We start from the raw sequence: 6,656 nt of genomic DNA, 5'->3' as shown, positions 1-6,656 counted from the left end.
ACACACGAGTGCTGCCTGGTCCACATTTACTGCACAACCAGGCAGGTTGTGGCACCATGCAGAGGGCCATTGACAGGCTGGAGAAAGGGGCAGAGAGGAACCTCATGAAGTTTGGCAATGGGAAATGCCAAGTCCTGCACATGAGAAGAAAAATCCCCAGGCATCAGGACATGTTGGGGACTGACCAGCTGAGGAGCAGCTTTCCAGAGAAGGACCCAGGGATCCGGGTGGGCAAGTTGGCCATGAGCAAGCAACAAATCTGTGTGAAAAAGACGGCCGACAGTGTGGCTGTTGTGAGGAAAAGGAAGTGCAAGGGGTCTTGTATCTGGATGCACATCAGCAGAAATGCCAGGAATAAGGAAAGTGCAGAACAGACTCATGGACACCCCTTCTGCCCACTCCTGGTCTAGCACTAGTCTTTACTTCTTCACATCAGGAAACTGTTTCCCCAAAAGAAACTAAACAGTCCCTCAATACCTACAGTACTTGCACCAGACCAAGCGAGCACCCCCAGCACTTGGTGCTCAGACCTCAGCTGAGCAGCTGCTTTTCCCAGGCTCTCTGACTCAGGAGAGAGAGTGAAATGCTCCCACAAGGGCAGCCCAAGCAACAAGCACATGGGCAAATTCAGCTGCACAAAGTAGATGAGACGGTAACTGCACCCAGGCCCCTCTGCTGTAGTCCTTCAACCTCCTGTCAGCGGCATCACAGATGCCTCCATCCTGATATCCTGACTAGCGATTTCTTCTTCTTAATGCACATGGCATGAAAAGAACAGATCTGGAATTAAAACCCCTCTTTCTTTCCCTTCCACATCCACAAACACTGAAAACAACCGAGACAATCTAGTTGCTGCTAGCAACCCTCTGGCTTCTTCATTGTTTTCTCTGAACGGTTGTTTTGAGTGTGAGTTTTGTTGTTTTCACAGAATGACAAAATAGATGATATTGGCAGGGACCTCTGGAGATCCCCTAGTCTAACCCCCCTGACCAAGCAGGGGGGCTTAGAGCAGGTTGTCCAGGACTGGGTCTGGTAGGTTTGGAGTATCTCATCAAGCCAAGACTCCACAACTTCTCGGGGAAACTCTTCCAGCGCTTACCTACCCTCAGAGTGAAAAAGTGTTTTTCTGCCCTCAGGTGAAAGTCATGATTTGCCATTTTGTGCCCATTGCCTCTCTTCTTCTTGCTGGGTACTACAGAGAACCACTCAGAGTCATGGTCTCCATCTTCCTTACACCCTCCCGTCAGTTTAGATACCTGGAAAGGATCCCCACCAGCAGTCTGCTTTACAGCAGAAACAGTCCCAGCTTTCTCAGTGTCTCCTCCTATGGGAGATGCTCCAACCCTTCAGTCATCTTTGTGACCCCACAGCACCAACATCTCTGACACTTACAGCAACAATAGACATGACCCAGGGAAATGAGGAGGGCAAACAGGGACAGGTTTGCAGCTACAGATACAGAACAAACCTCTCCTCGAGGACTGTTAGAAAGAGACAATCCACACAACCACAAGAAATGATCTTACAACCACAAACAGCAGCCATGGGCCTGGCACTGGCCCAACAGACACTACTGCAGAAATGACCTCACTGGCCGGCACTGACCTGTCGGACTCTGCAGCATAAGGGACCTCACAAGCACAAACACCAGCCGTGTTACTAGCAGTGGCCTATCTGGGCCTCAGGCAGAAGTAACCAAACAGCCTGATAGAGCAGACACGGCCATAGCACTGGCCTGTCAGGGCCTCAGGCAGAAGGGACCCCACTGCCACAAACCATAGCCATGCACCTATAAGAAACCCTTCAAGCACTGAGGAAGAGGCGATCTCACAAGCAGCCGTGGACCTAGCACGAGCCTCTGCAGCACGGAGGTCCAAGTGACCTCACAACCACAAGCAGCAGCCAGGGCCCAGCAGCGACCTGTCCGGCACTGAGGAAGAAGTGACCCCAGAAACACAAAGAGCAGCCATGTGAGCAACGCTGGCCTAACAGACACACTGCGGCAGAAGTGACCTCACAGCTACAAACAGCAGCCAGGGGCCTGCCAGTGACCCCTAACAGGGTCCCTGCTGCACAAGCCACCTCACAACCACGGACAGCAGCCATGCGCCTATCACTGGCCTACGAGGGCCTGAGGCAGAGGGGGCCTCACAAGCACAAAGAGCAGCCATGGGCCTGCCAGGGCCCTGTCAGGCAGAGAGGCTGAACTGACCTCACAGCCACAGAGAGTAATAATGTGTCTCCTTGGTGTCTGTCATTTACAGATGCAGAAGCGTTTCAAATACGTATCAAAGGAATTTAATTGCAGCTTGCCTATCCCGTTCTCAGGAAGTGGTGACTTCACAGTCTTCATCAAAGCTACCTGCTGGCATATCGGACAGCACGGCAATAGCGACCTCACAAGCAAAAGCAGCAGCTAGGTGCCTACCCCAGGCCTCTCACATACTTAAACAAAAGTGTCCTCACACTCTGCATTGAGCCATGCTCGTGCTGCTGGCCTCTCATGGACAGAGGCACAAAAATCTCAGAAGCACAAACAGCACTAATGTCTGCACTGCGGCTCTGCCAGGTACTCATGCAGAACCAGAACTCAGAACCAGAAACAGCAGCAATGGGTCTGCTGATGGCCTGTCAGATTCTTCAGCAACAATGATGCTCTAGTTAGATTCCCGGGGACCAAATGTCCTGTTTGGCAAGCCAGCACAAACTCTCTCTCACACACAAACACTCTTCAGCAGCAAGCAGTTTATCAGTAGATACTTACAAACAGACGGACTCGATGGTAGTCTCGAGAAGGACCACTCCAATGCTTGTCCTGATCATCTGCATGATGAGAGAGAGAGTCGGCAGGCACAATCTTTTCAGGCATCCCCGAGGAGGCAAAGCGGCCCTCTGCTGTGTAGCAGCCTCTCTCTCCTCTGGAAAAATTCCGGCATTTATGATTATTGGTGGTAGGTGGGAGTCCCGGCACATGGGGCCAACGAGTGCAGGGAGTCTAGCCCAACTCTGCCCTGCTTGCGTAACCGGGCTATGATACTGCGCACACGTGCAGACTTATTTCGGGGGCCACATTGACTTTGGGAGTCACTATTTCATTACTCTTCAACTGGAGACCTTCATGTTGACTGCTTCTCATGGTTATTCTGTGGCTTCCTGCCACCGAATCTATATGTAACCAAGCGCTGTTCTTTCTCACAGATTTCCAAGACCTTGTTAGTTACTTATTTGTACTCTGCTTAACACAGTGGTACTGTTCTAGGCACTACAAAGTTACAATACTAGGCCATTCTCACCAAGTATCAGGTAGTATAGATACAAAAATTACAACACGGACCATTCCCACCAACTATCACCTAGTACAGATACAAAGGACAACAGAATCTGCATCGAAGGAATGTGCTTCCGTGTTGCTGGACTACCAGGCCCTAAGCACAAGGGCAAAAGGAACCATGTGCTTGATGTTGTCTAATCAGGTACTGAAGCAAAAGTCACCTCACAAGTACAAAAAGGAGCACTGTGTCCACTAGTGGCCTAGCAGACACTGAGGCCAAATTTCTTTACCAACGCAAACATCAGCATTATGCATCAAGCGGGACTGGCAGCTCCTGAGGCTGAAGTGACGTCACAGGCATCCATGGAGCCATAGATCTGCCTGGCCTGTTAGGGACTCAGGCACAATTGCCCTAAACAAGTACAAACAGCAGCAAGGGGCCTGCTCCCCATTCATGAAGAACTGAGACACAAGGGACCTCACCATCTGCACCAAAGCTAGGGGCATACTGTTGGCCTACCAGGTTCAGAGGCACAACTCACCTCGCAAGCGCAAAGGGCATCAAGGTGCCTGCTGCTGGTCTTTCTGGGACTGAGTCACAAGTGACCTGAAAAGTGCAAACCTTCACGGAGGAGAAGCTCACCTGCGCCACTCTCATGGCCCTTCACTACGCTGTTACCACTCCAAACATAACAGTCCCCTGCAAACCGCTTTCATCTCCTGGCAAGGCTCTCTCCAGGACATGGGACATCTTCACTCTGTCACCCTGGGCACAATCCATAACAGGGAACAATTGGTCATGCCTTTCCTTTATTACCATCAAGACTGAGCTGTGTGCCTTTGCCCTGGAGCACTTACGCATTGCTCACTGCCTTCCCTTGCCTCCTCCTCCCAAATACACAGAGAATCTACTGCGCTAACACCAAAGGTGGCCAAGGAACTCTGGGTTCACAAGGCATGTGCAAATGATCAGCACAAGATCAGCCACAGTGCTGGCTCCTTGCATGATGCGGCTCTTTTCACTGGGCAGCATCCGGCTGTCTTTAGGCAGAGGAGATTGCTGCTTTCCACCTCCCTCCCCTCAAGAACCTCCACCTAGGGCGGGGGGAAGGAGTTTAGTTTACCAATACAAAGTTAGAGATACAACGTAGAAACATCAGGGAGCCCTGAAGGCCTCCTGAGCCCAAAGTAACCTTATTGTGCATATCCTTTATCAAACCTATCCTGTTTAACGCCTTACGAGCATAGTTCGGCTTGCAAAGCTGAAGTTGTTTTATGCAAATAACTCTGTGAGCCTCTTCAGTATTATGGTCCCCGTCTTTTCAGATACTCGTCTCTTACCTAAGGGAGTCATTTCTGACCTGGCAGTTCAGATGTCCATCTCAGCTGAGCATATTTTGCAATGTGTCACTAGGTTTTTGGAGGCCTGCAGTTTCTGCAATTCTTGCCAGGGTCCCCAGCCAGAATGCTTACTAAACTCCCACTTTCAGCTCATCAGATACAAGTAACCTTCCCATCAACAGCCAAGCCATGTGGCTACTGCTGGTCTGTCAGCTGCTAAGGCAGGAGTGACCTCACACACACATGCCTCAGCCATGACCTTGCTGCTAGCCTGTCCGAGGCTGAGGCAGACACAACTTCCCAAGCGAGAACATAAACCCTGTCTGTCATAGAAACTGCAAGGCCAGAAGCAACCACATGTAGGTCTGGTAGGTGATTGTTAGGACCTCTCTAGCTGAGCAGCTGAGAGCTGCTCTGATGAGCCTTTGGCTCATGCCTGAGGTAATTGTTTGCAAGATCACTTCTGCCCAAGGACCTGGTAGGCCACCATGAGGCACAGGGCCAGGATGCTGATAGTGAGGTATTTAGAACTGAGTATCGGGCATACCAGAAACAGTTGCATGGCTCGATGGTGACTGAGAGATCACTTGCACCTCAGCATCTAAGAGGCCAGCTGCAAGCACGTGGCTCAGGGGATGGTTATGGTGTAATTTCTGCCTGAGCACCTGACTGGATGGAAGCCAAGACCATGCTAAGGTCGTTTCCATAAGGGAAAGGGAAAGATCATCAGCAGGCCCATTGGCTTGGTAGGCGATTAGGAGGTCAGTTGCATCTGGTCAGCTGATGCAGCTCCCAGTCACCAGGAGACTGGTGGCTGGAGACGTTTTTATGAGATTTGTCGTTTCTCAGAAGCCCATAGGGCAGTAAGAGGCACACAGCCATGAAGGTGCCGGTGAGGTCACTTCTGTGTCTGCAGGTGCCGGACCATGAGCAGGCACTTAGGTTGGAAAGTGACTGTGACGTCACTTCTGTGGGTGAAGCTGATAGGCCAGCCCTTCCCTCCTGTCTGGGATGAGTGGTTGTGAGGTCACGTCTGCCTGAGTACCTGATAGGCTGCCGTCAGGCACAGGGCCGGGATGTTGGGTTCTGTGGTCATTCCCTTCCGCGGTGCGCACGACTTACTCCGTACAGAGAGTGAGGAGTGGCATGGACAGCCCTGGGCAGGGAGTGTTCGGGGGCCACTGAGCTCTGCGCAAGACACACAAATATCTTTTTAATGGTGCAGGCATGAGTGTAAAAGAAAGGCTACTGGATCTTTTGAGGGCGATTATTTTTTCTTTAAAGGAAAGTGATTTCCAGAATTGGGGTGGACTGCAGTCACAGGAATACAGACAGCTGGTGCCACTGTAGGTGCCCTGTTCTCCTCTGCCCAGCCTCCATCTGCAGCTCCGAGGGGCTCCCACAGGTCCTCCATGAGAGCTGCCTGGCCCAAGCAGCTACCTCCGATACACTGGGGCCTCCCCAAGTGCCCCTGGGTGCCTGTGCTCAGACACCTGAGCTGTGCCTGGAAAGGTAAAGAATTGTTTTCAACATTTAAAGAAAAGATAGGAGCACCTTCTCCTCAGCTGAAATGGCTGAATAGTTTTAATAAAATGTCAACATTTTCCCATGAAAGCACACTGGAAATTTTCAGGAAAGATATTAATCTCAGGAGAAGAAGTACTGCTCTGCCCCTTGCCTTGCATTACCACTGCTCGGGCTATTATGCTGTCCATGTAATCTCACTGATCTTTCACATATTTGCAGCTGTCCTCATCAAAGTGGTCATGTGTAAAGTTCCCTTTGTATCAGACTATCTGGACTATCTGGAAAACTTTCTGTAACTTTCCAGTTTTCCTCCTCCCCTTGCTCATTATCCATCAGATACCTCTCAGCTCTCCAGTTGCTGCTCTGAGCCTCAGGGAGCCTCAAACTTGCCTTGTCTTTTGAGGAGTCTGATTGTCTCCTTAGTCTACTCTGTAGCAGTGCTTCTGTCTGTCCATTTCTACCTACCAGTCAAAAACAGTCCAAGGAAGGTAATTTCTTGTGGAAAGTGGCCCTCACT

This window comes from Rhea pennata, chromosome 8 (genome assembly GCF_028389875.1).
Source record: "Rhea pennata isolate bPtePen1 chromosome 8, bPtePen1.pri, whole genome shotgun sequence".
Classification (NCBI taxonomy): Eukaryota; Metazoa; Chordata; class Aves; order Rheiformes; family Rheidae; genus Rhea; species Rhea pennata.
This window is presented reverse-complemented; position numbering follows the sequence as displayed.